The sequence below is a fragment of the Electrona antarctica genome (genome assembly GCF_951216825.1).
Source record: "Electrona antarctica genome assembly, chromosome: 23".
Lineage (NCBI taxonomy): Eukaryota > Metazoa > Chordata > Actinopteri > Myctophiformes > Myctophidae > Electrona > Electrona antarctica.
Window position 1 is genome coordinate 21,760,744 of NC_136804.1, and position 9,991 is coordinate 21,770,734.

Sequence of the window (9,991 nt, forward strand, 5' to 3'; positions counted from 1 at the left end):
GAAAACTGTTACATGAGAAATACTTGCCTGATTTCAGGAACAACCGTTATGTGAGAAATACTTGCCTGATTTCAGGAACAACCGTTATGTGAGAAATACTTGCCTGATTTCAGGAAGAAAACTGTTACATGAGAAATACTTGCCTGATTTCAGGAACAACCGTTATGTGAGAAATACTTGCCTGATTTCAGGAAGAAAACTGTTACATGAGAAATACTTGCCTGATTTCAGGAACAACCATTATGTGAGAAATACTTGCCTGATTTCAGGAACAACCGTTACATGAGAAATACTTGCCTGATTTCAGGAACAACCGTTATGTGAGAAATACTTGCCTGATTTCAGGAAGAAAACTGTTACATGAGAAATACTTGCCTGATTTCAGGAACAACCGTTATGTGAGAAATACTTACCTGATTTCAGGAAGAAAACTGTTACATGAGAAATACTTGCCTGATTTCAGGAACAACCATTATGTGAGAAATACTTGCCTGATTTCAGGAACAACCGTTACATGAGAAATACTTGCCTGATTTCAGGAACAACCGTTATGTGAGAAATACTTGCCTGATTTCAGGAAGAAAACTGTTACATGAGAAATACCTGCCTGATTTCAGGAACAACCATTATGTGAGAAATACTTGCCTGATTTCAGGAACAACCGTTACATGAGAAATACTTGCCTGATTTCAGGAACAACCGTTATGTGAGAAATACTTGCCTGATTTCAGGAAGAAAACTGTTACATGAGAAATACTTGCCTGATTTCAGGAACAACCGTTATGTGAGAAATACTTGCCTGATTTCAGGAAGAAAACTGTTACATGAGAAATACTTGCCTGATTTCAGGAACAACCGTTATGTGAGAAATACTCGCCTGATTTCAGGAAGAAAACTGTTAAGTGAGAAATATTCGCTTGATTTCAGGAAGAAAACTGTTACGTGAGAAATACTCGCTTGATTTTTAGCAAGAACCGTTACGTGATAAATACGTAATAGTTATTGGGGCGGCAGTGGCTCAGGGGTAGAGTTGCCAGTTGGGAACCGAAAGGTTCCCAGATCGGGCTCCCCCAGAGTTTGTGTCAAAGTGTCCTTGAGCAAGACTCTGAACCCCTAATTGCTCCCGATGAGCAGGTTGGTGCCTTGCATGGTTTCCTCTGCCATCAGTGTATGAATGTGTGTGTGTGAATGGGTGAATGTAATGCAAAATTACAGCGCCTTGGATAAAGACTGTTAAATAAGATGTCGGTATTGATTTCACACTGGTCTTTGCTTATTTTGACATGATGGTACTAATTTTGTGGTGCTGTTCTTATTTTTAATATTACACTGCTTATGTATTATGCCTTTTGTAATCTTGGCATCATTGAAAATTACGGCTCTTTTTGAAAAGAAATAAACGTTAAAAAAATAAAATAAAAGATGAAAGTATTCGCAGTTTGTACTTAAGTAAAAGTATCAGTACCAAATCGTATACATTGTCTGGTTCGGTGTTCAAGATTTACTTGAGTAAAAGTACAAAAGTATTGGCACCAAAATATACAGTTAAAGTACTGATTAGGCAGAAGGTCACGTTTAAGAAGTTTTCAAATGTATAAAACAAATGTATGTATATTTTTTAAAATCCTTTGAAGATAACAGATCTACAAACTCACAAGGTGACGCAAGGTACTTCTTCCACCACTGAATATAAAACATGATGCTGGGTGTTTGTGCACGGTTAGAGAGAGAGCAGGGGGTGCAGAGTTGTACTCACTGTGATGTCTCTCGTCCATCCTGGGTCATCAATCCTGCGCAGTGGGTCGTTGGTCTGTCTGTCTGAAATACTTGCCTGATTTCAGGAACAACCGTTATGTGAGAAATACTCGCCTGATTTCAGGAAGAAAACTGTTAAGTGAGAAATATTCGCTTGATTTCAGGAAGAAAACTGTTACGTGAGAAATACTCGCTTGATTTTTAGCAAGAACCGTTACGTGATAAATACGTAATAGTTATTGGGGCGGCAGTGGCTCAGGGGTAGAGTTGCCAGTTGGGAACCGAAAGGTTCCCAGATCGGGCTCCCCCAAAGTTTGTGTCAAAGTGTCCTTGAGCAAGATTCTGAACCCCTAATTGCTCCCGATGAGCAGGTTGGTGCCTTGCATGGTTTCCTCTGCCATCAGTGTATGAATGTGTGTGTGTGAATGGGTGAATGTAATGCAAAATTACAGCGCCTTGGATAAAGACTGTTAAATAAGATGTCGGTATTGATTTCACACTGGTCTTTGCTTATTTTGACATGATGGTACTAATTTTGTGGTGCTGTTCTTATTTTTAATATTACACTGCTTATGTATTATGCCTTTTGTAATCTTGGCATCATTGAAAATGACGGCTCTTTTTGAAAAGAAATAAACGTTAAAAAAATAAAATAAAATAAAAGATGAAAGTATTCGCAGTTTGTACTTAAGTAAAAGTATCAGTACCAAATCGTATACATTGTCTGGTTCGGTGTTCAAGATTTACTTGAGTAAAAGTACAAAAGTATTGGCACCAAAATATACAGTTAAAGTACTGATTAGGCAGAAGGTCACGTTTAAGAAGTTTTCAAATGTATAAAACAAATATGTATATTTTTAAAAATCCTTTGAAGATAACAGATCTACAAACTCACAAGGTGACGCAAGGTACTTCTTCCACCACTGAATATAAAACATGATGCTGGGTGTTTGTACACGGTTAGAGAGAGAGCAGGGGGTGCAGAGTTGTACTCACTGTGATGTCTCTCGTCCATCCTGGGTCGTCAATCCTGCGCAGTGGGTCGTTGGTCTGTCTGTCTGCGCAGTGGGTCATTGGTCTGTCTGCGCAGTGGGTCGTTGCTATGTCTGTCTGCGTAGGAGTAGCGAAGACATTGAGCGAGGTTGTCCATCAACTGTTCCCTAAACACGTACAAAATAAATAAACACGTACAAAATAAATACAAAAATGTTAAAAGATACTGATAACGGATTCACCTTGAATTCTTGTTGAATAATCATAATAACCTTTTTGATTGTCAAGTTAGAATAATGATGAGGTGAAACGTTGGCATGTTTTCTAAAATAAATGACACATGGAAGAGTTACTGTCGATGAGGGCTAGGTGTACTACAATAGACAAAGTAAAAGATTGCAATTATGCAGATGTATTAAGTAATTATGTATGTAAGGAGCCTGTTACGGTGAGTAGGGATGAGGACTCAAATGCAGGAGACACCACTGAGGCAGAACAATTAAACTTAGAAGGATTCATTAATCAAACTCAGGATCTTCCACAACTGGGCAAAAGGCAGATAAAACTCAGAATGCATAACAGGAACTCACCCAACAGGGAACTAACGAACCAACAAGAACAATGCAAACACAGGACTTAAATAGACCCAGGATAACAGGGCACAGGTGAACTCAACTGACAATCAACACTGGGATAGGCTGGGGGACTAACAGGACACAGGTGGAAACACTGACCAATTACAAGGTTAGACAAGGCAGGAAAACAGTAGGCTAACTAGGAAGACAGGAAACACTAAAAACAATACTACAAAATAAGACGAACAAAACCAAGGTAACAAACAGTGTAACCAAAACAAACAAACAGAACAGTCAGGAACACATGACCAAAGACCAAAACAGAGCGTACTGAAATGACAAATCTTATCTTAAGTCCAAAAGCAAAATAAGGACAGTCAAAGTCTACAGTGCGAGGAGCGGACCGTGACAGAATCTCAATGTTCGAAAACATAGCCTAATGTTTATGTAGCAGGGATAATATATTATGGGAGATAATGACTACACCACCCTCACAGATAGGAGTGAGGGATCCTACAAACACATTAACCATATATTGTATTTATATTGGACAAGGTAAGTGAACAAAGGTAAGGTAACCCAAATTGGTTAAGTGTTCAGAATGAACAGAACCAGAGGCTGATGTACCAAAAAGGTTTATTCAACATCAAGTGTATTGAATCTTAAAAAGGAAGTTGTGTTAAAATACAAAGGGAAGGAGGGGTTATTATGATCATAAAAAATCACACCCATGTGAACTGAGTCGTGCAGTGACGTCACACACTAACCAGAGCAACCGTGCTCATCTGGCCACGTACAGGTACACACATACACAGACAAAGCTGGTTGTTGGAGTGGTTTGCACCACTCAAAAATGGGACTATAAGCCCACAAGTGGCAAATTGGTGATGAACGGTGAAGGCTAACTAATTGCACACAGCAAATAAACAAATCAAATTAAGTATATGCCAATAAATAAATAAATAAATATGCCAAATTCACATAAAGTAATATTGCGACCCTGGTTCGCAGATGACTATGAAAACCTGTAAAACCTGTCTGTCGTGCCGTCAGTCCCTGTACACTCAAGACACTGCCCCCGCTGCCACCCTTAGATCTCCATATATGGAGCTGACCTGTTCCGACATTCCATATGTTGATCTGACCTCATCAAACCCTGTACGCTCAAGACACACTCCATATATGGCCAGTACAGAATTCATTCCATATGTTGATCTGACGCCCCATGCCAAAGCGCCAGCGCTCGCCCAGCAGTCTGCTGTCACCCAGGCGGATGCGTGCACGCAACCTCAGAAGCCCTCAGGGCGCCTTACTGGTTAAAGGGAAACTTCACCCTTTTTGCAAAAGAATATATGTTTAATGAAATTTAGAAGATTTAGAACACTTTCCTGGTGGTCTTTGTGTGTAATGTGTGGTTTTTAGATATTTTAGATTTTAGCAGTGAGCCCAGTGTGTTCATGTCAATCATGTCAATTCGTTTTTTTCTACTTAAAGGACCACTTCACCACTTTCCAACCTATCTTCATATAATTGGTCCTCACTAATGATCAAGATAAAATAGCACAATTTGTTCCTACTCAGTCTGTGTCTCATTGGAGGGCTGTGGGCAGTTCAGAAACCCGTCCACCAGTGACATCTTCGTTAATATATATATATATATATATATTCAGATTTTAATTATCTTGAGAACTATGTTTTCCATTTTTGCATTGCAACTTTACTCGAGTAAAAGTACAAAAGTATTGACATCAAAATTAACATCTGTTATATTGTTTTGTTTTGTTATGTGTTTGTTTTGTTATGCATTTCTTTGGTTGTGTTTTGTCTATGTCTGTCAATGTTTCATATACAAAAGAAAATTAATAAAGTACAAATCAAGGGTAAAAGTACTCATTATGCAAAATGCCCCATTTCAACTTTTCAAATGCATGGAAATCTTTTGAAAATAGATCTACAAAATAAATATGGCACAGCAAAAGCTGTGCCATATTTAAATAAGTAACGACAGCAAATAAAATCCAAAACAAGCAATAATAATATTAATGGCCCAGTATATACCCATGTCCTCAGCCCTATTAAAACCCAAGCTCAAATATAGATAAAATATGTCACGGGAGGGAAAAACAGTGAACGGATAGTTAGTCCGGACTACAATAAATCACAAATAAAACATTTTATGGTTCAGCCCTCAATACCAATTCATCCCAGCAACATCGACAAAAATATACGAAACAATACATACATATAGGCTCTCTCTGATAGAAACATACATACTCAAGGCTCCCTCTGATACACTACAATGTGATAACCCAGGAAGGCTCTGGGAGATAAGAGTATAAAGTAGGCTAACAGCAGGCCTAGCATTTTGAACATTATCAAAAATCCTCTTAAAACCCATCCTCCCTACCCTGTATTGATGGCAGTGTCCCAGCTCTGCAAAATACAACTCTATAAAAGGGAATATAGTATATGCCACCGATTCCAAACATATCCCCATATTGCCAAAATGATTGATGAAAGCATCAACATTATTTGCTCCAGGTTTTCTCTCTTCCAAACAAACACCGAACTCAGGCTTCTGGCAAACAGAAGGCCACAATCCTAGCCACCCCTTTTATGCACTCCCCTTAAAGGGGCAGCAGGTCTTAATGGGTTATGTATCATTTTAGATTTGAGCTAACAGTCCCTCACACCTCGTGACACGTCACACCACCATATGGCCGTCAGTGAAGATCATGACACTGTCGTCATCAAACCCTGGATAACCATACATAGAGAAGACTGGATTATCACCTAGATCTGCATATATGGAGCCGGCCAGCAACTCTACATGTGACCTCAAACCCATTGATCTCCATATATGGAGCTGACCTGTTTTGACCTTGATCCATCCTTCCTCTTCGATGTCTCCCTTTTGACTGATACCTGTCCATTCAAACTCTAGACGGGCCTGCCCCAAAATGTTATGAATGACATTTTAAACATGAAGACAGTCTGTTGCGCGCTGGTGTCTAGTTGTGTGGTTCAAACGATTGTCGTGCTGCATTGGGGACCCCCTGGAACCCACCCAAGGACCCCAGGGGGTCCCCGGACCCCACTTTGAGACGCACTGGTGCAAAACAATAATTTCCATGAATAAATCAATTAAAACGTTTAAGAAGTAGTGAAAATAGCAGCTCCACCAGAGTGCTCCAGACTTCCCTCTCCAGAGCAACATTAGTGACTTCCTCCTGGGAAGAAACATGTATGCCTGAATTACACTGTTTCATGCACGGTGCACATACCATAAACGGCCACTAGGGGGAGGCATGGTACAGTGTAACACAGTGGAATAGCTATACTGTGATCTCAGCAAAGTCTAACTCCACTGGTAAGCCTGCCTGGTAAGCAGAAGGTCCTGGGTTCGAATCCGGGTCCCAGCAGTGTGTCAAGGCCTTAACTGCTCTTCTGTGGGGAGCAAAGTGAAGCTGAAAATCTGTGACATTAAAGCGGCGCCACTGTATATAGTTTGGTGCATCAGTGGCCACTTTGGATACAAACCAAATGTCAGCCGACTTCATTACCCAAGAGTCTCTGCAATACATTCATGGGAACATAGTGCTTCTATGAATACATCTAATTATTATTAGAAAGGCGGGGCATTATAATGGTACTTTTTATTCAGCAGTTTTATGCCCACGTGCCTCCCTGTACAGTTATGATTTTATCTTCAGTGGTGGATGTAATGTACAGACTTTAATTATATTCTCATTCTGCTTTAGAACGCATTACACCCGTGGTGTGGCCACCAGGTGGCAGTGCAGTAGAGCAAATACCACCTGTGCAGCTGTGACCGGTGCCCAAAAGAGTCACGTTAAACTTGTGTACCATTTCAACAGAATTGACTACACCATGAGCAACACAAAAATCATATAGGCCTATTTATGAGTGCACTGTTCTAAAGTGTGGTTTGCAATAATTATTGTGAAACCCAAATGTAGCCCCCGGGCAAGACCGAGCCTGCAATAGCCTTGTGTTGGCACGGTAGGTTGTGCGTTGGTCAGGAGCCCCGGGTTCAATCCCTGCTTCTGCCTAATGCTACACAAAGAAAGTTGTTCTCTATAGGCTACGTAAGACTACCAACTTAATTTATTTTCTTCTGGAGATAAAGAACTCCATTCAACACTCTAAACTTTACACATAGGCTACAGGACTAGTACGTCCCCGGGCGACCTTCCTAGTCGACGTAGGCGCGAACGTCAAACCTTTTCTTCTGTAGAAAATAGCAGATCTACAAGTTCACCGCACGGCACTCGGTGCCGCGCTGTGAGCTGAAAATCAGGCCTTCCGGTCTGATCTTCGGATATGTTATAGAGCTTCTCTAGACGCACGCGTGGAACTGTAGTACGTCCCCGGGCGACCTTTCTAGTCGACGTAGGCGCGAACGTCAAACCTTTTCTTCTGTAGAAAATAACAGATCTACAAGTTCACCGCACGGCACTCGGTGCCGCGCTGTGAGCTGAAAATCAGGCCTTCCGGTCTGATCTTCGGATATGTTATAGAGCTTCTCTAGACGCACGCGTGGAACTGTAGTACGTCCCCGGGCGACCTTTCTAGTCGACGTAGGCGCGAACGTCAAACCTTTTCTTCTGTAGAAAATAGCAGATCTACAAGTTCACCGCACGGCACTCGGTGCCGCGCTGTGAGCTGAAAATCAGGCCTTCCGGTCTGATCTTCGGATATGTTATAGAGCTTCTCTAGACGCACGCGTGGAACTCTAGTACGTCCCCGGGCGACCTTTCTAGTCGACGTAGGCGCGAACGTCAAACCTTTTCTTCTGTAGAAAATAGCAGATCTACAAGTTCACCGCACGGCACTCGGTGCCGCGCGGCACGGAGTGACTAAAATCACTCCGAGACCATGGGCTATAGCCCATGGTCTCGGAGTCATTTTCGTATTTTTTTCAAATCCTCAAAAATGATGGACAACGGCATGCTATAGTATGCCCTTCGAGACCATGGGCTATAGCCCATCGTCTCGGAGTGATTTTCGTCTTTTTTTCAAAACCTCAAAAATGATGAAAAACGGCATGCTATAGTATGCCGTCCGATATGGGCTATAGCCCATGGTCATAAATGATGAAAAACAAGGATTTGAAAAAAAGACGAAAATGACTCCGAGACGATGGGCTATAGCCCATGGTCTCGGAGTGATTTTCGTCTTTTTTTCAAATCCTCAAAAATGATGGAAAACGGCATGCTATAGTATGCCGTTCGAGACCATGGGCTATAGCCCATCGTCTCGGAGTGATTTTCGTCTTTTTTTCAAATCCTCGTTTTTCATCATTTATGACCATGGGCTATAGCCCATATCGGACGGCATACTATAGCATGCCGTTTTTCATAATTTTTGAGGTTTTGAAAAAAAGACGAAAATCACTCCGAGACCATGGGCTATAATAGCCCATGGTCTCGAACGGCATACTATAGCATGCCGTTTTCCATCATTTTTGAGGATTTGAAAAAAAGACGAAAATCACTCCGAGACCATGGGCTATAGCCCATCGTCTCGGAGTGATCCTCGTTTTTCATCATTTATGACCATGGGCTATAGCCCATATCGGACGGCATACTATAGCATGCCGTTTTTCATCATTTTTGAGGTTTTGAAAAAAACGAGGATTTGAAAAAAAGACGAAAATCACTCCGAGACCATGGGCTATAGCCCATCGTCTCGGAGTGATTTTCGTCTTTTTTTCAAATCCTCATTTTTCATCATTTATGACCATGGGCTTTTTCAAAACCTCAAAAATGATGAAAAACGGCATGCTATAGTATGCCGTCCGATATGGGCTATAGCCCATGGTCATAAATAATGAAAAACGAGGATTTGAAAAAAGACGAAAATCACTCCGAGATAGCCCATGGTCTCGGAGTGATTTTCGTCTTTTTTTCAAATCCTCAAAAATGATGGAAAACGGCATGCTATAGTATGCCGTTCAAGACCATGGGCTATAGCCCATGGTCTCGACTCTCTCGAGTGATTTTTGTCTTTTTTTCAAATCCTCAAAAATTATGAAAAACGTCATGCTATAGTATGCCGTCCGAGGCCATGGGCTATAAATGATGAAAAACGAGGATTTGAAAAAAAGACGAAAATTACTCCGAGACCATGGGCTATAGTCCATGGTCTCGGAGTGATTTTCGTCTTTTTTTCAAATCCTCAAAAATGATGAAAAACGGCATGCTATAGTATGACGTCCGAGGCCATGGGCTGAACTTGAACCCACGACCTGTGGCTCACATAGAGTGCTTATCAAAGAGTGCCACCATGCTCTCTGAGAATCTCCTCAGCTATCCATCTCTTTCTAGTGCATACATCCATGCAGCTGACCTCCCCATTGGTGGATGTGATCCTGGCAGCCAGCCAAGGTGTGTTCTGGTCCTGTTGATTGAGCTGAGAAGGACCTATAAACCTTCAAGGTTTATAGGTCCTGCTCTGCTCAATCAACGGGACCAGAACACACACTTGTTACTTTTCTTCCAGTTCATTATACTCGTCGTCACGCTACTAGTCCTACATACTTACACCTAGAAACCCCATTCAAACCTACTTAGGTTCATCTTACGGTGGACATGTTTGCCTGTAAAGGAATCTTTGAAATGTTTCATAGTTTTAGCAATAAAGAC